The sequence below is a fragment of the Chlorocebus sabaeus genome, chromosome 12, assembly GCF_047675955.1.
Source record: "Chlorocebus sabaeus isolate Y175 chromosome 12, mChlSab1.0.hap1, whole genome shotgun sequence".
In the NCBI taxonomy this organism is placed as follows: Eukaryota; Metazoa; Chordata; class Mammalia; order Primates; family Cercopithecidae; genus Chlorocebus; species Chlorocebus sabaeus.
The window spans coordinates 95,337,556-95,362,130 of NC_132915.1; the positions used below are offsets into that span (position 1 = coordinate 95,337,556).

Consider the following 24,575-nt stretch of genomic DNA (forward strand, 5'->3'; position numbering starts at 1 on the left):
ACATTTTTAAAAAAGGAATATGCAACATATTTACATATAATAAAATAAAATTAAACTAAAATGACAGCAATGAAAGACACAATCTGACTTCTGAAAATCAAGGGAGAAATCTCTTTTAAATAAACTTGGCACAATTTTTAAAGTAAGTTATGAAAAATAATAATACCTGAATATAGTATGTAAAAGTACCAACACAATAAAGCTAAAACGATATCCGTGGAAAAATTATTTGCTGTAGATTACTTTTAAAAAATGATCTAAGTACTTTCCTCAAGAAGGTAAATGAATGAAAATTAAAAATTGCCTGAGAAAAATCTGTGAAAGGAAATGAATATAGAGAAGCAGAATATAATTTAACTATAAAGCACACAAATACAATTTAAAAATAAGGCCGCGTGCAGTGGCTCACACCTGTAAGCCCAGCACTTTGGGAGGCGGAGGCAGGCGGATCACCTGAGATCGGGAGTTTGAGACCAGCCTGACCAACATGGAGAAACCCCGTCTCTACTAAAAATAGAAAAAAAAAAAAACAAACAAACAGGCGGGCGTGGTGGCATATGCCTGTAATCCCAGCTACTAGGGAAGCTTAGGCAGAAGAATCACTTGAACCTGGGAGGCGGAGGTTGCAGTGAGCTGAGATCATGCCATTGCGCTCCAGCCTGGGCAACAAGAGCAAAACTCTGTCTCAAAGAAATAAAAAATAAAAATAAAATAAAAATAAGTGGCAGCCAACATGCCCCACATGATTTTCTGTGATAAAAGAAATTCTCTGTATCTACATTGTCCAATGCAGTAACTACCACACATATGTAGTTACAGAATTTCTAGTTTGGCCACAAATTTGGCTATTACTACTAAGGATATGCCATTTAGTTATGTAATTATAATTAATTTGCAGTTTATAGCCACATGTGACTAGTAGTTACTCTATTGGTCAATGCAGATCTAGAATCTTGGAGAAGGCAGTTAAAATAATGAGATATGGTCAAAACAAAAATGGAAAAGGCACACAAATCGTGAACACAGAATATGAGAATGTGAAGGAACAATTCACACAGTAAAGTTTAATAATGAGATGCTGCCTTGATGGGACACATGTCTGATGATATTCAAGGCTTGTCTTGTTAAAGGTAGAAGAGCAGGAGCAGGGCAGGAGAAGACTCTTCCCCTACCCACTAGAAATGTCAGGTGATGGCCTGTTAATGATCACTTTGCCTCTCTAAAAATGATAATTAGGTAGCACCAGAGAGAGGCCATTTCATGGTGGTTTACACCTGTTAACATCAAAAATGTTAATTAAATGCAGACCCCAGGAAGAAGCAACTTCTTGGGCATTTATGTTAAGAGACAAAAATGGCAAAGCATAATCTTCCGGAGACACACTCCACTGGAAAAGGAAAGAAAACTTCAGATGGACATGCATATAACTCCCTAAACACACCGTGCATGCTCAATTCCAAAGGGTAAGGAAAGCACTGTGCATGCCAGAAACTCTCCCTAAAGGAAGAATCATGGGAAAGAGGCAAGCCCATCCCAGGATCAAGCTTAAAGGCCCTTCTCTTTTCTCTCTTGGACCTTCAGGCATCCACTCGGGTCTCTTCCAAGAGAATTTTCCTTTCCTTTCTGTTCTAAAGCCTTTTTAAATAAACTTCCACTCCTGCTCTGAAACTTAGTCTCTTTTTCCGCTGTATGCCCCTCAGTCGAATTCTTTCTTCAGAGGAGGCAAGGACTGAAGTTGCTTATGGACCCATGCAGATATGCTGCCAGTAACTCGAATCTCTTCTACTGGTAACAGTATCATTGTAAGGGAATGAGACCAGTTCACATCTCAGTGCTTGGAGAACTCACCAAAAATAAAAAATTGGAGGATGCTGTGAACTTATCTACCTTCCAAGACAAGTCCCACAAGCAAGCAGCAAGACTCTCTCCCCCCAAGGTCTTAATCTCTTCTGATGCTCCTTCTCTGGGAAAACGCATCCTCTGATTGGCTTCCCCTTATATAGGAAAAAACAATTAATAAACCTAATCAGCACTACATTCCAAGAGACATGCCCTGATTGCACAGATACTGAACCTAATCAAAACTTCCCACACCCAGTTCAATTTGATTGGATTTTTGAGACAACTACTAAAAACCCCACATCAACTTGGAAACCAAAGAGTTAAGGCTATTTTGAAGGAAAAATAGGAAGATTCATTCCTTTTTTCATTCATAAGAACTTTTTTTTTTTTTTTGAGATGGAGTTTTGCTCTGTCGCCTAGGCTAGAGCGCAGTGGTGCGATCTCGGCTCTCTGCAAGCTCTGCCTCCCGGGTTCACGCCATTTTCCTGCCTCAGCCTCCCGGGTAGCTGGGACTACAGGCGCCCAACACCACGTCCGGCTATTTTTTTGTATTTTTTTTAGTAGAGATGGGGTTTCACCCGCGTTAGCCGGGGTGGTCAAGAACTCCTGACCTCGTGATCCGCCTACCTTGGACTCCCAAAGTCCTCAGATTACAGGCGTGGACCACCACATCCGGCCTCATAAGTACTTTTGAGTGTGTTATATGTACTAGAAGGCATTCGCAGTAATGGGGTACAGCAAGAAACCAGACAAACTAGTGTCTTATGGAGACTCTATATTCTAAAATTATTTGGAAGTAAACTGGACTTGAAAACAAATGGAAAGTGAATAGATATAAAAAGTTTCAATATTCATGATGATATAAATAAAATATATTGAAGAAATGAAGTCAGGAAGTGTTAGGGGTCATATAGTACTTTTAAGGCCATTGGTATCCTCTGAAATTCAAGCAGGCTTAAGACATTTGCATAACTAAAAGGAAAGAAGATGCTAATAGAAGACAATGAAGAAAGAGCCTGAAAGGCATTTCAGAGTCCTTGGCTGGTGGCAGCCCCTCCCTTCAAAGGTCTGGAGGCCTATAAGGGAAGACTGGTTTTGTGGGCTGGGCCTACGGCTGCACCACCCAGGGCAAGCGCAGGACAGTGCTCACAGCATTCTACCTCCCAACCACTCCAGCTCCAGCTATGGCTAAAAAGGCCCCAGACACAGTTTGGGTCACTGCTTTGAGGGTGCAAGCCATAAGCCTTGGCAATTTCCATGGGAAATTAAACCTGCAGTTGCACAAAGTACAGGAGTGCGCTGATGATAAAGACATACCCGAGACTGAGCAATTTACAAAAGAAAGAAGTTTCATTGGACTTACAGTTCCACATGGCTGGGGGGAGGCAGAAGGCGAAAGGCATGTCTTACACCACAGCAGGCAAGTGACAGAATGAGAGCCAAGCAAAACTGGTTTCGCCTTATCAAACCATCAGAACTTGTAAGACTTATTCACTACCACGAGAACGATATGGGAGAAACTGCCCCCATGATTCAATTATTTCCCACTGGGTCCCCCCACAACATGTGGGAATTGTGGGAGTACAATTTGAGGTGAGATTTGAGGGGGGACACAGAGCCAAACCCTATCAGAAGCCTTCACCTGGATTTCAAAAGATGTATGGAAAAGCCTGTATGTCCAGTAGAAGCCTGCTGGGGTGGAGACCTCATGGCAAATGTCTACTATAGCAGTGCAGAGGGAGAATATGGGGTAGGAGCCCCCACAGAGTCCCCACTGGGGCACTGCCTAGTGGAGCTCTGAGAAGACGGCCACCATCCTCCAGACCCCAGAATGATAGATCCACTGACAGCTTGCACCCTGAGTCTGGAAAAGCTGCAGGCACTCAACACAACCCTTGACAGCAGTCATGGGGATTGACCCTTGTATCCAAAGGAAAATAAATTGTTCTACCATAAAGACATGTGCACTCATATATTTATTATAGCATTATTTGCAATAGCAAAGATGTGAATATTTTCTCTATCATTGGATAGAGAAAATGTAGTATATGTACACCATGGAATACTATGCAACCATTAAAAAAATTATGTCCTTTGCACCAACATGGATGCAGCTAGAGGCCATTATTCTAAAATAATGCAGGAAGAAAAAACCAAATGCCATATGTTCTTAGTTATAAGTAAGAACAAAGCACTGATTACACATGGATGTAAAGATGGGAACAATGGATACTGGGGACTACAAGAAGGGGAAGGGAAGGTGGGGACCAAGACCTGAAAAACATATACACCATGAAATACTATGTTTTCTACCTGGGTTACAAGATCATTCATACTCCAAGCCTCAGCATCACACAATGTGCCAATGTAAAACCCTGCACATGCATTCACTGAATCTAAAATAAAAGTTGAAATTTCTTTTTAAACAGGTGAAGATCTGAATAGTCGTTTCCAAGAAGAAAAGATACAAATGGCCAACAAATATATGACAAAATTCTTACCATCTCTAATTGTCAGGGGGATGCAAATAAAAACCACCATGAAATGTCACCTGACACCTCTTAGAATAGCTGTTATCAAAAAGATGAATAGCAAGTATTAGTGAGGATGTGGATAAAAGATAACCCTTGTATACTCGTGGTGGAAATAAAAACTAATATGGCCATTTTGGATAATAGTATGAAGGTTTCTCAAAAAATTTTTAAATAAAACTACCTGCTGATGAGGCTGTTGAGATATAGGAACACTTTTACATTGTTGGTGGAATGTAAATTAGTTCAACCATTGTGGAAGACAGTATGGTGATTCCTCAAAGACCTAGAACCAGAAAGATCACTTGACCCAGCAAGCTCATTACTGTGTATATACCCAAAGGAATATAAATCATTCTGTTATAAAGATACATGCACACACATATTCAGTGCAGCACTAGTCACAATAGCAAAGACATGGAATCAACCCAAATGTCCATCCATGATAGACTGGATAAAGAAAATGTGGTACATATACACCATGAAATACTATGCGGTCATAAAAGGGAATGAGATCATGTCCTTTGCAGGGACATAGATGGAGCTGGAAGCCATTATCCTCAGCAAACTAACCTGGGAACAGAAAATCAAACACTGCATGTTCTCACTTATAAGTGGAAGCAGAACGATGAGAACTCATGAATACTGAAAGGGGAACAACACACACTGGGGCCTGTTGGGAGGCAGGTGGAGGGAGAGTATCAGGATAAATGGATAATACATATATGCATTGGAATATTATTCAGTGTTACATAATAATAAAACCCTGTCTTTTGTGACAACATGGGTGAACTTCGAGGGCATTACGTTATAAGAAATAGGCCAGCCACAGAATGACAATTACTATATGATTTCACTTGCATTTGAAATCTAAAATAGACAAACTCACAAAAGCAGAGAGGAGAATGGTGGTTACCAGGGGCCGTGGTGCAGGGGAAATGGGTAGATATGGTTAGAGCACAAAGTTTCAGATATACCATAGAAGTAAGTTCTGGAGGTCTCATTTACAGCATAGTGCTTAGAGCTAAGAATACTGTATTGCACACTTAAAATTTGCTAAAAGGGTGGATTTTGTGTTCTTACCAAAATTTCTTACCAGTAATAATAATAATAATGGGGGGGGGGACTTTGGACGGTGAAGGATGTGTGTATAATCTTAAGGGTAGTGGTGTTCATGATGTATACTTATCCCCAGACTCACTGAGATGCATACCTTAAACATGGACAGCTTTTTAAATGCAATCATAGCTCAACAAATTGGGTTAAAAAAAAAAGAGGGGGTTGGTTAAAAAATTTAAAAGGAGGGGTAGATGTTCCCTTGTTTTTCTCTCTCTTGGCTATTTTCTTTCCTGGTGCCTGGAATTAAAAAATGATAGGTGGGCATTTAGCAGCCAAACTGGAGCCTCTTCTAAAGCACAGCAGAGCAGACAGCTGGAAGGGGCCTGCGTCCCTAATGAATTTGGCAAGCATCTTTACCAGCCATGATAGGTGTAACTATAGATATAAGTGAGAAAGAAATAAACTTCTGCCTTGTTTAAGCCACTTTGTTCAGACATTAATTTCATATGCATATAGAGAATATATGCTCCTTACGAGTAGGAAAAATGTTTATGCCATATGGTTCGTAATGGGTGTTCAGCGATGTAGGATGATGCTAATTATGATGACAATGGTGACAAACAGCATGAAATAATAAGTAATGAAAAAAAGTGGTTTAATAGTTGTATATGGTTACTTTATTTAAAGATTCTGCTGCTAATATCATTCAATGTATTTGTAGGCCGGTGGGAGTTGTATTAGATGTAGACTAAGAAAGTTTACATTATTTAATGAAAAATACTAGATCAATTTTAAAAAACAGTAAAAATATCATGAGATGGAACTAAGCATCTGTATACCAAAGCAACTCTTCCAGTTGATTTTATGCATATTAATGATTGAGAATCCCCTGATCTAGATCCAACAGATCTCAATATTTATAGGTGCTATCAAGGAAGCTCCTAAAGAAGACAATTTTCCTGACTATATCCATACCTCCAGTTAGTAATAGATCTAGAGATCTAGAACCCAAATCCAGACCTCCTGCTTCCATGTGCAGTGGTCTTTCGCTGTTCTGTTTTGTTCCACTTGGTGAAGAGGATTTGAGAATAAATGGCCGCATGATTCAACTCCCTCCTCTGCTCTGAGGAATATAGCCTTGTCCTAGAAAGCAAGAAACTCATACAGTAGTGGAAGAGGCAAATATACATTCACTAATCTAACATACAAGGCAGTAAGCACTGTAACATCAACAAAGCACTTTGGGGTTTCAGACCAGGAGCAAGTGGGGTGATTAATTCTTAGCAGGGCTAGTAAAGTCTGGGAAGTGTTCTCTAAAAAAAGTCTGGTCATTAACGAAAGCAACTGGTTTCTCAACACAGTCTAAATTATTGTAACAATATAAATGGTTGTTTGTTCATAAACTTTCATCTTTTGCCAAAATGTGTGTAGCTTATGTTCCCATTTAACAAGGTTTTCTGGCCAAAACTGTGCACCCACATCAGTCCTCCCATCAAAGCAATTGTGCATGCATAGAACACCTCTATCTATGAATATCCCTAATGACGTACAGAAAGGCTCTTCTTATCCAAACAGAGACATTCCACTGGTGCTAGAGAGCCACGGACGGAAGTTTTCTCTGCCTCCTGGAAATGAAGCCAAACTTTCTTCTTTCTTCAGCCATGAGGATTCCTGTCCTCCTCTTCACCATTTTCTTCTTTATGAGCCAAGTTCTACCAGGTAACAAAATAAACTTGGTAAGAAAGGAGCACCTAACACCTTACAGGGATTCAGAGCAATCACCATCATCTATGACCAGATAGGGGATCTCATAGGAAATCTGGAAGACACACCAGTCTCCGGCTCCCTGGTTAGGCCCAGTTCTGTCCAACCCACCTGTACAGGCCCCGCACACCCAGTGCCCACCAGGTCCTGTCAGCCAGGAGGACCCGTGCTCATCCCCTGAAGTATCCGTGGGAGCCTGCATCCCACAGGGACCCACATCTCGGGGCCAACCTCCATGGGGGCCTCTTGGTTGTGGTGGGGGGGGAGGTAATTGACCTCCAGCCCTCCCATCCTGACCACTGTATTTGTGGGAATCATTCAGTCCTGGGAGCTTCCTGGGGGCCCCAGAAGGAAGAGAACAGGGTGGTCATGGCAACCTCAGCCCCAGCCTCTGGGCCCAAGTGCAACAGAAAGTAGAGAACAGGGTGGTCATGGCAGCCTCAGCCCCAAGCTCTGGGCCAGAAGTTGATAACGACCAATTGAGAGCAACCACTGAATTCGATCCTCTTACAGATACACGAGAAGTTGGCGAAGAACTGGATTTCGACCATTCTATGGTCATCCAGCATTTGAAGCCAATTGGAAAGCTAAAAAATCTTGATAAGTGGGTGCCTCGTGAGCTGACCAAATATTTTAAAAATCATCCTTTTGAAGTGTCATCTTCTCTTGTTCTATGAAACAACAATGAACCATTTCTTGATCAGATTGTGACATGCCACAAAAAGCGGATTTCATACAACAGCCAGCTCACTGGTTGGACTGAGAAGAAGCTCCAAACCACTTCCCAAAGTCAAACTTGTACCAAAAAAAGGTCATGGTCACTGTTTGGTGGTCAGCTGCCGGTCTTCTGATCCACTACACTTTTTGAATCCTGGTGAAATCATTACATCTGAGAAGTATGCTAAGTTAATCGATGAGATGCATGGAACACTGCAGCACCTGGAGCTGGCACTGGTCAACATGAAGGGCCCAGTTCTCCAAAACGCATGACCACATGTCATACAACCAGGGCTTCAAAAGTTGAATAAACTGAGCTATGAAGTTTTGCCTCATCTGCCATATTCATCTGACCTCTCACCAACCAACTACCACTTCTTTAAGTACCTTGACAACTTTTTGCAGGGAAAACACACATCCAGTAGGATGCAGAAAATGCTTTCCAAGTGTTCATCCAACCCTGAAAGCAGGGAATAAACAAGTTTATTTCTCATTGGCAAAAATGTGTTCAATGTAATGATTTCTTTTTTTTTTTTTTAAGACCTAGTCTCACTCTGTCGCCCAGGCCAGAGTGCAAAGGTGCAATCTTGGCTCACTGCAACCTCTGCCTCCTGGGTTCAAGAGATTCTCCTGCCTCAGCCTCTTGAGTAGCTGGGATTACAGGCACTTGCCACCACATTGGCTACCTTTTGTAATTTTAGTAGAGACGGGATTTCACCACGTTGGTCAGGCTGGTCTCAAACTCCTAACCTCCTGATTCACCCGACTCAGTCTCCCAAAGTGCTGGGATTACATGTGTAAGCCGCTGTGCCCAGTGCATTGTAATGGGTTCTATTTTGATTAATAAACATGTGTTGCAGCCTAGTTACAAAAATTTAAAATTCACCGTCCAAAACCACAATTACTTTGGCACCAACCTAATAACAGAAGAATTAAAAGAGGTCTTTATATTAGAGAGCCCAGGGATGATAAAATAATAAAGAATATTACAATCTCCATAACCCACAAACTTGGTAAATTAGACCAACTGGATGAATTAAAAGACACAATCTATTAATACTAAAACATAGGAGAAATAGGTAATCTAAAAATATTGATATCTACTTTAAAAATGGAATCAATACCTAATAACCTTACAGAAAACCTGTATATTCCAAAAACCTGACATTGTGTCATGTTGTTCTAACTGGTGGGATTCTGGGATTTCCATTTTGATAAACATAGGTGAGTCGCACACACTTACTTTTAGTGCTCATTGGTCAGGAAACCTATATCCACTATAGGATACTGCAGAGCGATGCGTTTTGGAGAATTTAGGCAAGATAATATTATTTACAGAGTTAAAGGAAGGCAACCTGTTTTATGTACAGTAATTCCTCATAATATCACAGGGGATACCATATTTAAACTTTTGGGTATCCCCAGGTATAATTCTTATTTGAGCTACATGTGAATTTCAGACTTGCAGGCTTCCCAACTTTGGTGGCTTTCAACAGATGTGGAAGTAAATTCACAACCTACTTTTTGGAGGCATAAAATTCAATGAACAATCATTTAGCATTTTATTTGAAATATTATTTTTGTAAACTTTGCATTTCCAATTAGGTGAAATTTTAAACCTGTTTCAGTTCTTATCCACTTTTTTTTTTTTTCCCCCTGAGATGGAGTCTTGCCCTGTCACCCAGACTGGAGAGCAGTGGCATGGTCTTGACTCACTTCAACCTCCACCTCCCAGGTTCAAGCAATTCTCCTGCCTCAGCCTCCCAAGTAGCTGGGATTACAGGTGCCCACCACCACGCCCAGCTAATTTTTGTATTTTTAGTAGAGATGTGGCTTTCCCATGTTGGTCAGGCTGGTCTTGAACCCCTGATCTTGTGATCTGCCCACCTCGGCCTCCCAAAGTGCTCGGATTACAGGCCGGAGCCACCGTGCCTGCCCTCTCCACTCTTTTTAGGCAGAGGGGAGTAAGGTTTGCTTTAAGTTAGGAGGGACTCCCGTGTGCCCAACCCATTTGTGTAAATTTCTTCCTTCAGAGTTCTTCAAATCAGCATCACCATTGTTAAAGGCCTCCCACATTGTAATAATTGTGCTACAGGGTTTTAGGAACATGAAGTTTATGTTTGGCTGAATTAACCTCCTTGCTGTGGCACAAGGGGGGCATAGGTGTTTTCACCAATTATGAAGCAGGTTCACTGTGCAATGGCTACCAACTTTTCTGAGTACAATGAGACCAAACACATTCATACATAAATTCCATAAAGTGAATTTATTACTTACAAATAGCAAACAAAAAACAACAGAAGCCTAGGATTCAATATGAACCGCTACCACAAGATCAGGAAGGCTACCCAGAGCAGATGGATGGAGTTTTGACTGTAAACCCTTCACTTGCACTACAACTGAGGGACCCCAGAAAGCAGCCCACGTTGGGTTTTCTCCCACGATGTGGTTTGCTGGACACAAACGTTAAAGGCCACTCTGTTTCGAGCAGGGCCTATAACAGAGCCTGGGCTGTTCTGACCAATGTCACCTGATTATCAGGATATTGCGTTCCCAGCATATCATACAGTTATCTTGAGAACTACCAGTAAGAAAGGGAGGAAAATGGCCCTGCACCCTTAAAACTGAAGGATCAGGATATTTGTTGTGACAGAGGCACAGACAGTAGCGACAGAGTGTTCTTGTGAGCCATCTACTAGTTCTCTTGAACCATGAGGCGCCATGGATGTACACCTCATCAGGAGGGTGTAGGGGACAGCAGCAAGGAGAGCAGCAGCACAAAAAACAAACAAGGCCACTACTTCTTCCTACATAATTACTATTGTCTTGGAGTGTACAGTAATTATTAATGTTCATATGGCTGCCCTAAGCATACAGAGATGGTGACCAGAGTAGATGCAGGGACTACAGAGATACAGCCTGATTCTTGCTAATTAGGACTTAAGTATCGGCTTATGTGCTGCACTTCTGTGCATTAATAATCCAGGGCCCCAAAACTGCCTGTTAAGCAGAGGCCACATGTCATGCTGGGGTGCAATTAAACATTCATGTCTAGGAGATGCGAGCATTTTAGTGTGGGAGAAGATGACAACACCTGAAGACCACAAAACACTGTGCAGAACAAAGGGAAGGCCCATCGTCAGCTCACGGTTCTGAGTCAGGTGACTGCTGATGTGTTACAGAACCATCAGCCGACAACAGGTAGGTCAAGTTGAGCAGGTGACCTGCATGAGGGCTGGTCCATTTCATTCGTGTTGCGTTGCCAATTGTTTCAATAGCGTCTCATGCACCCCACTGGTGAGGAAGGAATTCGCACCCTAGGTTTACTGGCACCGTTAAACACATAATATCTATTACTAAACAGAGAAGCCAGACATCAGTTATTAATTACATACAGGAAGATGGCGTAAGCTCCCACAGGCCCAAACAGGGATGAACTTGGGAGCAGGGAGTGGTATCACATTAAAAAAGTGAGGATAGTCCTTTTTTTTTTTTCCTTTTTTTTGAGACAGAATCTCGCTCTATCACCCTTGCTGGAGTGCAGTGGCGTGATCTCAGCTCACTGCAAGTTCCGTCTCCCATGTTCATGCCATTCTTCTGCCTCAGCCTCCCTAGAAGCTGGGACTACAGGTGCCCACCACCATGCGCGGCTAATTTTTTGTAGTTTTAGTAGAGACGGGGTTTCACCGTGTTAGCCAGGATGGTCTCAATCTCCTGACCTCGTGATCCGCCCGCCTCGACCTCCCTAAGTGCTGGGATTACAGGCGTGAGTCACTGTGCCCGGCTGAGGATGTTCCTTTGTTCCTACAGGAGTACGTGATTGGTTTGTCTGTTGGCTGGTAGGGAACTGAATCATGTGACACTGACTGGTAAGACTGTAATACTCTAAAATACAATATACAAACTACTATACCTTAATGGTGTAATACGATCTACTACAATACCAAAGGCATCGATGAAAAGCCCAATGTTATCATATGTGACTGAGAGACTGAATGCTTCCTCCCTCAGATTGGTTACAACGTATCGTCCTATGACAGTCCTCTCTCCTTCATTCAAAGTGAACGATCCAAATAACAGACAGAAATAATAAAGAATAAAGGGCAACAGATGCAAATAACTCACGAGATGATACTCCATGATACACTTTATACACTTAGGAATTAATACCAACTCAGTATTAGCAAAAAAGAAACATCTTTGCATCAAGAGTAATTTTTCCTTTAATAAAGAAATGTGGAATGTGTATAATGAACAAGGCATAATCAAAGTTACCAAATGAGGCTAGTAACACTATCTCAACAATTCACAATCATTATTCACTGGTCCATTAATCACAGGGCAATACATACAAATGAAACTTACCTGGCCGGGCACGGTGGCTCATGTCTGTAATCCCAGCACGTTAGAAGGCTGAGGCAGGCAAATCATGAGGTCAGGAGCTCAAGACCAGCCTAGCCAACATGGCGAAACCCTGTCTCTACTAAAAATACAAAGAATTAGCTGGATGTAGTGGCGGGTGCTTGTAGTCTCAAGTACTCAGGAGGCTGAGGCAGGAGAATAGCTTAAACCTAGGAGATGCAGGTTGCAGTGAGCCAAGATTGCACCACTGCACTCCAGCCTGGGCAACAGAGTGAGACTCCATCTCAAAAAAAGATAATAATGAAATAAAAAAATTGAACTTACCTACATATTAGAAAAACATCAAAATTCAACCATGAATCCAGCAAATTATCAAATGAATAGACAAAAATTCTACCAACAAACTTAATCTCATTATCTATGAAACTCAAGTACTACTGCTTAAAGAGCATTTACAGAACTCTCACCTCAAGCTTTCCCTGCAAAACAACGTGAAATGCATTCTCAAGACTCTTTAAGAATGAGTCAGTGATAAAAGCAATATACTTGTAACTTGTGTAACATTTCATACACTTTTTTCAAACACTGCACGATAATTAATTTGCATCAGGCTTTCCAAATTAGAAAAGCTTCACTTATAGAGCTTCTTTCTCATGGGAGTTTTCACATGACTTTTCAAGTAAATGTGAAAACTGAAAATATTCTTGCAGTTTCTAAACTATTAGAGTTTTAATCCTGTGTACGTTCTTGTATTTACAAGGTCCAGCCAGCTACAGTGTGCATTTTCATTTGTCCTTGAGTGGGGATGAGAGAAATGAAACATTCCCACATTCTGAACGTTCATAGGGTTTTTCTCAGGAAGGAGCTCAAGTCTTCAAATGGAACTAACACAACTGAAGGCCTTACCACAAATTTAAATTCAAAAGGCTTTTCTCCACTCCGAGTCCTCCCAAATCTTCAAAAACAGGAACATCTGAAGGCTTGACCACATTTCCTACATTCTTAAGGTTTCTCTGCAGTGTGAGCCTTTTCATGTTTATGAGGGAATGGGAAAGAGTCAATGTTTTACCACATTTCTTACATTCAAGGGGCTTTATTTATTTATTTGTTTGTTTATTGATTTATTTATTTAGAGATGGAGTCTCACTCTGTCACCAGGCTGGAGTGCAGTGGCACAGTCTCAGCTCACTGAAACCTCCGCCTCCTGGGTTCAAGTGATTCTCCTGCCTCAGCCTCCTGAGTAGCTGGGATTACAACCATATGCTACCACACCCAGCTACTTTTTGTATTTTTAGTAGAGACGAGGTTTCACCATGTTGGCCAGGATGGCCTCGATCTCCTGACCTGGTGATCTGCATGCAGAGGGCTTTCCCCCAACGCCCCGTTGCTTTTTATGTCCTTGAAAAAGAAGTAAGACCACTGAAATGTGCCACCATGCCCAGCTAATTATTTTTATTTATTTATTTATTTATTTGTTTTGAGACGGAGTCTCGCTGTGTCGCCCAGGCTGGAGTGCACTGGTGCGATCTCGGCTCACTGCAAGCTCCGCCTCCCGGGTTCACGCCATTCTCCTGCCTCAGCCTCCTGAGTAGCTGGCGTGAGCCACCGCGCCTGGCATTATTTTAGTTTTTGTAGAGACAGGGTTTCACCATGATGCCCAGGTTGTTTCACATTGTTTTAATCCAAACTGGTTATAAACTCCTGGGCTCCAGCAATACACACTCCTTGGCCTCCCAAAGTGCTGGGATTATAGGCTGAGTCACTACACCCAGCCTCTATATCATGACTTCTTTCATGGCGAGTAAGGTGACTGGAACGAATGTAGACTTTACCGCATCTCTGACATTCATAGAGTTTTTCTTCAGTATGAGTTCTTTCATGGAGGTGAAGGAAACTGAGGCGACTGAAGGCTTTGTCACATGGTTTACAATCATAGGCTTTCTCTCCAGTATGAGTACTTCCATGGTTACAAAGGGAACTCAAACCACTAAAGGCTTTGCCTCATTGTTTACATTCATAGGGTCTCTCTCCAGTATGAATGTCTCCATAGTAACCAAGGGAAGTGGAACAGCTGAAGGCTTTATCACATTTGGTACATTTATAGGGTCTTTCTCCTGTGTGAGTCCTTTCATGCGTCTTAAAGGAACAAGAAAATCTGAATGATTTTCCACATTCCTTACATTCGTAGGGTTTCTCTCTAGTGTGAGTTCGTTCATGTATTAGACAACAACCGGAAACAGTGAACGCTTTACCACATTGTTTACATTTATCGGGTTTTTCTCCTGTATGAGTTCTCTGATGTCTTTCAACTGAATTGAGAAAATAAAAAGCTTTCCCATATATCATACATGTATACCTGGATTTCCACTGTGCATTATCATGTGTCTTCTAACACCTGGAACAGAAACGAAGAGTTTCCCACACTGTTCACATTTATATTGCTTCTCTCCATATGGTTTGTATCCTGAGTGAGCTAGGATGTGCCTATTAAGGAGGGGAATGACGTACAAAGACTTTTCCACAAATACTTCATTCACATTGCTTTAATCCAGGAGAAATGCTCTCATTCAGATCAAGTTTTGGAATTTGGCTGGCAACTGTCCATACTGACTACCTTCTTTGCTTTCACACAATCTCTGTATCATATGATTTCTGTAAAAAAAAATGACAAGCACATTATTATAGCTTGGTTTAATAACTTTCTACTTATTAATAGGTCTTTGACTTACACTGCTACCAATACCAAGGAAAATGCTTTTTTTTTTTTTTTTTTTTTTGCCATGACTGAATTATTTGAAAGTAAATGGGTTACTACTGAAAACACAGCTACCACCTGCATGGCTATGACCAAATTAGTAACATTCATGTACACAATTTTGTAGTACTATTTTCAAGTAAACTGTTTTCCAAACACTGACTGCTACGCTGAAGTACATTACATTTTGGATGAAATTTTTCTAAAAAGAAATAAATTTCAAGTGACTCTTATTTGTTTTGATCGCTTGTTTTTAAGTTCATGACAAGCTAAGATTCCTTCAGAGGACTTTATTTCCTCTTCTCAGTGCAAATTATCTTATCTCTTTCCCAGGTTTTTCAAAGTGATCTTCAATATTCTGGCCTTTCCATTTGTTTCCTAAAATACAGACCCACAAAATTCTCACAAATTATTACAAACTATAGAAACATTACTAGATTTAATGTTCATTGTACACAGTGCCCATGCCTGATTTCTTCACCAAATCATTCCCTTGCCACATTCCAAATCACAAATAGCACTGATGATAGGGAAATAGTTCTGTAATTAAGTGAAATGTGTTGTCATTCTCACCTACAGAAGCCAGGTTCCTGCAAGTTTCCTGCATCACTTCTCTGCAGAGAATCTTCTGAGAAGAATCTAGCAAAGCCCATTCCTCCTGGGTACAGTTCACAGCCACATTCTCAAAAGCCACGGAGTCCTAGAACATCCCACACATGTGGATAGAAGGATGGGTGGGACTGACAGCACTGGGAATCTATACTCAATCCATAAGCTGTTTACATGAATCTAAAATTTCCAAGCATTTATTCTGTGACTTGATTGTCACAACTCTTACTCTGTTCACACATACTCCCTCCCACACAGCAGTACGAATGCTAGAATTGAACTATTCAAAAAGGCAACAGCAAAGTAGAAACACCCATCTTATTAGAGAATCCAGGGAGTAAGATGTGCTGCTAGGAGTTACCTTTTAACTTCACTTTGTACATTTCTAGTATCTGTCATAATAAAGTCCTACCTGATGCGCATAAGGGAGTTAATATTATCAGTCCTGAGACTACTTATTCTTAAAAATGTCTGCTCACAAAGTTCCATCTTTGTTTGTATTAGTAATTTACATTTTGAAAGGGATTCCACCAACCCAAGTAATAAGAATGACTCACTGCATCTAAATGGCTTATGCAATATATTTGCCAAAAGTTTTTCTGTTGAAGGTCCATTATTTTGTGTCACTGCAGTGGTGCTTAGGGAACCAGACACCAAAACACAGTCTGAACACTAAGTGTTCAATGAGTTTCCCTGGTAGACAATATTTTACACGTGCAGTCACATGTTAACTGAGGAGTTGAGCCCATGCCATGTGATTACACCAAGACAGAGTAGGCTCATTAAATTTAACTGAGTAGTAAATCAAACCAATAATTGATATTTGGTAATACTAATGCCACAATTTTAAAAATTTCTATTGCACAATATCAAGGTAGAAAAGAATAAGAGGAAATGCGACATATGTTTTTTAAAATGACATTTATATCACGACTTCCAGATGTTATTCCTATGAAATCACAGAAATTCCCAGCTCAGGTTGTTTTTAGGCAAGAAAAACTACTTTTTCTTACGTAGTAAAAATGACAAATGTCTAATGATTTTTAGTCATCTCAAAAAAGAGTGATGGCTTGTCTAACATACTTCTAAGATTTTCAAAGGAAAATATTCAGGACAGCACAGTATTAGCAGAAAGATGAGCAAGCAGATCAAAGGGAAAAAAAAGTGTTAATGACCCAGCATTCATATGGAAAGTTGATGAATGATAGAGTAGGCACTATAGACTAGAAAAAGAAATCACATGCATTATAAAATATGAGACAAACCAGGCTGGCATCTACTTGGGAAAATGCATTGCATTCTTCTCTATTCCATGAACCATAATCAACTTATTATACATTCAAATATGAAAGATTAAACCAGAACACTTTCAGAAGTCACAGGAAGATTTTTTTTTTTTTACGAAGGATTAGGCAGAATTTCTTTTATGTAAGAAAACAGTAATAAAGGAACAGACAAACTCAAACACATTAAAATTTAGGAAATAAAAAGAAAATAGAGTGGACAGGGCATGGTGGCTCACGCCTGTAATCCCAGCAACTTGGGAGGCTGAGGAGGGCGATCACCTGCGGTCAGGAGTTTGAGACCAGCCTGACCAACATATCAAAACTCTGTCATTTTGTTGTTTGTTTGTTTGTTTTTTGAGACGGAGTCTCACATTGTTGCTTGGGCTGGGGTGCAGTGGCAACATCTTGGCTCACTGCAACCTCCACCTCCCAGGTTCAAGCAATTCTCTTGCCTCAGCCTCCCAAGTAGCTGGGATTACAGGTGCCTGCCACCAGGTTCAGCTAATTTTTTTGTATTTTTAATAGAGACAGGGTTTCATCATGTTGGTCAGGCTGCTGTGGACCTCCTGACCTCATGATCCGCCCACCTTGGCTTCCCAAAGTGTTGGGATTACAGGCCTGAGCCACTGTGCCAGGCCTAATACCCCGTGTTTACTAAAAATACAAAAATTACCTGGGTGTGGTGGTGGGTGCCTATTATCCCAGTTAATCGGGAGGCTGACACAGGAGAATCACTTGAACCTGGGAGGCGGAGGTTGCAGTAAGCAGAGATGGCGCCGTTGCACTCCAGTTGGGCTACAGAGCAAGACAGTGTCTCCAAAAAAAACAAAAACAAAAACAAAACCCTCAGATATCCAGAGAAGAGGATACAGATGTGTCCACTGTCATTAATTCTTCACCATGCTACAAGAGGGAAACTGACATTTTGGTGAATCTTTCTAAATCATCAATTTATCTATCACACTTTTATTTCACCGGTAGCATTGACAAAGCTAAGTCCTACAATTCCATTTGAAATTACCCTTAAAAAGAACAGACCTTTAAAACTTACTACACTCACTCCGGGGAAGAAATAAATACGAATTTTTAGTAAATAAAATACATCATTTTACTTTGCCTCTTTGGAAATAGTATGTTTATCTTTCAAGCTGTACAGGTAAAATGTATCTTACAGTCAATGAAAAACTGAAACTCAAATCAGCCGACAAGCCTTTTCAAGGTAACAAATTCAGGGAGGGGCAGTGCTGACTCCAACACAGACCTTTCTAAGTGTCACGGCAGGCCATTCTATCCCTCGGGACACCCATCCTGTTCAGTAAAGTACTCAGTGACTACCTAGGAGGCACTGGCACTGCTCTTTGTCCTCCTGTGTGCCTTCAGTGCATTTTCATGTTCAGGTTGTTGCACATCCTCTCTGGGGTGGGTTTTCCTTGTCCTTTGGGACAGTTTTTCTCTCTTCACAAGTCTGAGACAATCTAGAGAGCAGAAATCATTTCTGGCTTTTCCTCTCAATATCAGTATCCCATTGGCAGACCATCAATGTGTCTCCGAGGAATAAAAACTCCGGCTGGAGGAACAGTTTTAATGACCTAGCTTTAATCACATTACGTTGTATTGTCCATTCATTTTAATGTCCTAAAAGTTTAATAACCCAAAGGGGTCACCATTTTAGATGAAACTATACCAGGAGATTCCTCTAAGGCCAAGAGCATCCAGCTGCTCCCCTGAGAGACTCTACCCCCTACCTGAGGCTGTCCTTGGCGATGAGATGACCCCGGGGCTAATACTCACTAGACCCTCTAATAGACATGGCCACTGTGGGTATCCTGGGTCATCCCCAGACAGTTCTAAAATACCAGGACAAGGAAAAGACAGGAGGGTGGCTGAGAACACAGCACCCTGTAAAGTTTTCACGTGGGGACCTCAACCTAAAGACATTTTGGTAATATGTCCCCTTAGGAAAGATGAAAAGAAGAGAGGCACAAAGATTTTTTTTACAGTAGAGTGTCAGATGATTTATTCTCCGCTTTCCTCTCATGTAAAGTGCTTGGAAACAGAAAAATATTTTGGCCAAGGTGGTTCGTGCCTGTATTCCCAGCACTTTACGAGGCCGAGGTGGGAGATAAATTAAAGTCAGGAGTTCGAAAACCACCTAGCCAACATGGCAAAACCCTGTCTCTACTAAAAATACAAAAATTAGTTGGACGTGGTGCTGGAAGCCTATAAGCCCAGCTACTTGGGAAGCTGAGGCAGAAGAATCGCTTGAACTCGGGAGTCAGAGGTTGCAGTGATCTGAGACTGCATCATTGCACTCCAGCCTGGCTACAGGGTGAGACTCGGTCTCAAAAACAAAAAAAAATATATAAATATACTTTGAAATTATTACATGTATTTGAAGTTATGGGACTGACTGTAGGTAGAAACAAGAGAAGGCAAGGAAAGTTTTTATATTTATATTTATATATAATTATATAAAATTAATATACATAATTATAATATATAAATATATCATATAGGCTGGGTACAGTGGCTTACACCTGTAATCCCAGCAATTTCGGAGGCCGAGGTGGGCAGATCACTTGAGGTTAGGAGTTCGAGACTAGCCTGACCAACATGGAGAAACCCCATCTCTACTAAAGACACAAAAATTAGCCAGGCATGGTGGTGTGTGCCTGTAATCCCAGCTACTCAGGAGACTGAGGCAGGAAAATCACTTGAACCCGGAAGGTGGTGGTTGTGGTGAGCCCAGATTGCATCATTGCACTCCAGCCTGGGTGACAAGGGTTAAACTCCGTCTCAAAATAAATGAATAAATAAAACAAGAAATATATATTTATGTCTAAATATATAATTGTAATACATAAATGTATATATAAATATACATTTATTATAAATTTATTGATATATGAAATATGTTTATTTCTGAGATAGTGTCTGGCTCTGTCACCCAGGCTGGAGTGCAGTGGCACTATCATAGCTCATGGGAGCCTTGAACAGATGGCTCAAGCGATCCTCCCACCTCAGCCTCCTGAGTGGCTAGGATTGGATGCACACACCACCATGCCTAGCTAATTTTAAAATTTTTTGTGGAGACAGGGTCTTCCTTTTTTGCCTAAGCTGGTCTTGAACTCCTGGGCTCAAGTGATCTTCCTGCCTCAGGCTTCCAATGTGTTAGACGTGGGCCACTGCATCTAGTCTAATGCATTTTTTAATTTGCGAGTTTATATTATTTGATATTTTGAAGTATTGAATGTGTTGAACAACCAACTTGCAGAATTCTCAAACAATGGATGGTCAGCTCTCATGTCCTGGTTCAAATCGCCCCAGCACACCATGGCTGGAAACCTTTCAGCCAACTTCCACTTATGTGTCCCGGGGCAGGACAATGTCACTTGGCCAATCCCCACTAAGAGGGACTCCAGAAAGGCAAGAAACTATTCTGTTCTCTATAATGGAACCTGACCAGGGAGAAGGCAGCTGGGAGGGCCAGCTGGGCCCTCCAACCAGCAGCGTCCACCATCGACCAACTGCCCTAGAACTACACCGTGCTGGGCATTTGGGGTACTGTTATGAGAAAGAGTTTCCATTTTTCTTCCCATGGGACCTTCATGCTAGTGGCAAGAGACAATTTTTTTTTTTTTTGAGAGAGAGTTTTGTTCTTGTCACTCAGGCTGGAGTGCAATGGTGTCATCTCGGCTCGCTGCAACCTCTGCCTTCTGGATTCAAGCAATTCTCTTGCCTCAGCCTTCAGAGTAGCTGGGATTACAGGATTGCACCACCACGTCTAGCTAATTTTTGTATTTTTAGTAGAGATGGGGTTTCACCATGTTGGCCAGGCTGGACTGGAACTCCTGAGCCACTGCACCCAGTCAAGAGGGAGATTTTCAATCAATAACTATAATTGTGATGAATGCCAGAAAGAAGAATGTGTGTGATGGGGAGGGGACCTAAGTTACTGTCTCATATTTTAACACTTTCACAGGCAATAACTAAAAACTTAGAAGCTTAAAACAACACACACTTTTAAGCCAATTTTGGCAAACTAGGAGTTGAGCACATTTTAGTGGGTCCTGTGCTTGGGATCTCACGCTAAGCAGCTGGGCTGCATCCTCATCTGAGGCTCCACCAGGGCAGAATCCATTTCCTGGGACCCAGTTGGCAAGGGCCCAGCTTTTTGCTTCCTTGCCTACGGGGCCCCTCCAAAGGTCTTTTCTCAGCACATTATCTCCCTCCGGCAGCGCCTGCAGGCGGAACCTTTCTCTCAAGTGTGAGAAGGTGACGCACTGTGACAGTGACATCCCATTGCTTTTGCCAGGCTCTATGGGTTAGAAGCCAGTCACCGGTTTTGCTCGTACCCAAGGTCAGGAAGACTATGCAAGGGCATAGGTTATTGGGGGATCAGCCACTTTAGGGTGTGGCTGACACCACTGAACTTGGTGAGAATTTAAGGGTTGGTAGGAGCTGGCCAGGTACAGGGGTGAGGGTGTGTCAGGCAGGGGTGAGGGCATGGAGGGGGATGCAGAGGCCTGCACCCTGGAATGTCCTTTCACTCCCTGAGGTTTTGTTCTCCTGATCCCTGAGTACATCCCAGAACACGGTGGGGCCCTAGCAGGGGAGAGGTAGGGAAGCATGCGTTGTTCATCTGGAGACCTTGTGAGGCAAATCAGATTAGGGGCCAGGCTTTCAGTGGTGGGTGCGAGCGTGGGAGTGATGAGTGTTCAGGTGTGTGTGGGAAGAGCGATGGGGATGGGGTCAGCCCCAGCCACCATGAAGACCTTAAATGTGCATCCACCCATCCCAGCAGCCTCCCCGAGTGAGTGCCTTCAGGGTGCAGGTCCTGTTTTACACAGGTCCCAGTAGCTGGGACCACAAGTATGCGCCACCACGATCGACTAAGTTTTTGTATTTTTAGCAGAGATGGGGTTTCATCTTGTTGGCCAGGCGCGAAGCCCCCGGTGCCACCCGAGGCCTCAAGTGATCCATCTGCCTCGGCCCCACAAAGTACTGGGATTACAGGTGCGAGCCACCGCGCCTCTCCCTACTTCAGTCCTAAAGCCCACCATACGTGCTTCCAAATGTTTGCTGAATCACAAAGTGAATGAGTGAATGGGACTACGTGACTTCGGGCAGCAGGCAATCCTATTCCTTGGACCTCAGTTTCACTTTTTGTAAAGCAAGCCTGTCTCTCGCTCTCTGCCCTAAAAGCCTGAGTTCTGGGCTTGAGATGAGCGCGTCCTGTAGAGCAGACTGCAGGTGGACGTTGAGCTGGGTCTTCTAGGAGGCCAGGATCCGGCCAGCTCTTGGGTCCGGTCCTCCCGCGGAAACCTGTACGCCCAATCCCAGCGCCGCCCCGCCCAGCCTCCATTTGTTCCCCTAGGCCCCGCCCTCTCCGCGCGGATCGCTCCCCATTGGCCGGGTGGCGGGCCCTGAACGCCCGGCTCTGCTGGAGGCGGTGCGGCGGGCGGCAGGCGGGGCCCTGTGCCAAAGCGTGGTGTGTGTTCCGGCCGCAGCCTCGTGCCAGCTGCAGCTCCTTGATCCGAGCCGGATCCTGAGCGTGGAACACGGGCTGAACGCGCGGCAGCGGCCCCGCCCCGGGACTCCATTGTTGAGGCTGCCGCGGCTCTGTCGGCTGTTCAGCAGCGCTCCAGTCGGCCCAGGCGCCGCGGCGAGGAGCGAGCACTCGTAGGCGGCGGTCTGAGGTGAAAACGGGCAACGAGGTCTCCGGACCGGGCGGGGGTCTCTGCCCCGGGCGTGGCGGCTCCGAGTTGGGCTCCGCAGGGTCCGAGGTCGGGATCCGGAGTCCTTGCGCCTGGGCTTTGTCTCGGCCTCGGGTGGCACCGGGGACTTCGCGCCTGCTGCGATACCACGTGGGACCGCGCGGGGGTCCCGGTCACCCTGCCGGTAGGGGCCTGTCCCCACTGCTCCCCGGCTCCCCGCGTCTGCCGCGGAGGGGGCTGCATGGACCCGGGCGCTGGCTTCTGAGCCGAGATGACGTCACTGCACTCCAGCGTGGGCCACCGAGTGAAACTCCGTCTCGAAAAAAAAAACCCGGTAAAGTGTTTTACCCAGCCTAGGTACGTGTGGTAGAGCCGAATGAAAGCTTAGAAAAAGATGACTTGAGAACTAGCCCAGCAGAGGAATCAGGTGGGATGTGTTGTTACTAAGTGAAACTTGCACCTGTTTTCTCCCAGGCCTCGTTGAGTTGTGTACAACAGAGAGCTCAGGTGTTGGGGGCAGTTGACCGGTTGAAGAATGCATTGCTATTATGGGAGGAACATTGGCCTTTGAAAAAGCAGAACTGGATCCACGTTCTTGCCTGGTAACTCTAACTATCATCTAGTTTGTAAAGGGGAATGCAGTTCACTGAAAAATTCTTATGACAGTGGGGAAAGGATTGGGGTGTCTGCATTGGTTTGTGTACTATAGGCCATATGAACGAGCATTTAGGCTGGAGGGAGGCTTTTCATCTCTATAGCTTTACTTTCACAGGACAATTCCATCACGATTTGAAGATTTTTGAGTGAAAACTACATTGTTCTGCTATGTGTTTCAGGGCAAATTTCTACATACAATTTGCTTAAATATTTCAGATGATACAAGAATATATGTGTGGGGTAAAAAGCTGAAATTTGCAATCCCCCTTCTATAGAAGTAACCATTGTGAATAGTTAACTCTGTATTCCAGCTATTTTGTATACTATAAATACACTGTGAACATTTGAGTGTATATAGACATGTATGTTACACACAGTTTTAGAGATGGAATATTGCTGTGTTGCCCATGCTAGTCTCAAACTCCTGAGCTCAAGTGACCCTCTCGCCTCAGCCTCCCAAAGTTTTGGAATAACAGGCATGAGCCACCGCGCCTGGCCTGCATGAGTATATTTACTAATTGCTAAGTTACTCTGTTCAACATGTGTCTATTGAAGTCCCCCATGTGCCAAGCATTATTCTGAATACCTTATATGCACTAATTGACTTAATTTTTAGAGCAGCTCTCTTATTGTGGCCCTTTTACAGTGAGGAAACTGAACCACAGAGAGGCTGAGGACGTCGTCTAACATCACACAGCCAGTGCTGTTGGAATTGAGGTTTGAACCCAGACAGCTAGCTTCAGATCTCTTAGCTGTTATCATAGATGGCACACCCAAACCTTAGGGCCGCCTCCCAAGCCTTGCCTCCGATACGGGCTCGCCTGAGCTCTGCGAGAGCCGTGTATGTGAGGTTTCTTTCCTCTTTAAGAACACAAGTCTTGGAATTGTCGCAGAACCTGGTAGGACCTCTTGAAGACCAAAAACAGGGATTCTTCAAGCCTGACCCAAGGCCAGATCTCTGATTTAGCTACTTGGAAGGTAGACGTGGAAGAGAGTAATTTTGCCAGAACAAAAAGTCAGGATGGCTGGGCTGACTCGGCCAGACGCAGTGGCTCATGCCTGTAATCCCAGCACTTTGGGAGGCCGAGACAGGTGGATCACCTGAGGTCGGGAGTTTGAGAGCAGCCTGGCCAACAAGTTGAAACTACGTCTCTACTGAAAATATGAAAATTAGCTGGGCTTGTTGGCGGGTGCCTGTAATCCCAGGTACTTGGGAGGCTGAGGCAAGAGAATTGCTTGAACCCAGGATGCAGAGGTGGCAGTGAGCTAAGATTAT

The 24,575-nt window shown here is 43.1% G+C and overlaps 2 long non-coding RNA genes and 1 pseudogene across 2 annotated transcripts in view; 1 reads left to right on the forward strand and 2 right to left on the reverse strand.

Moving 5' to 3' along the window:
- The window catches only part of LOC140712985 (uncharacterized), a 270,725-nt gene that overhangs the window by 176,858 nt on the left and 69,292 nt on the right, over positions 1 to 24,575 (reverse strand). The gene's annotated exons all lie outside the window — the stretch shown is intronic.
- LOC140712986 (uncharacterized) overlaps positions 1 to 24,575 on the forward strand; it is a 269,029-nt gene that overhangs the window by 172,165 nt on the left and 72,289 nt on the right. The gene's annotated exons all lie outside the window — the stretch shown is intronic.
- LOC140713019 (uncharacterized) lies at positions 22,299 to 22,980 on the reverse strand (annotated as a pseudogene).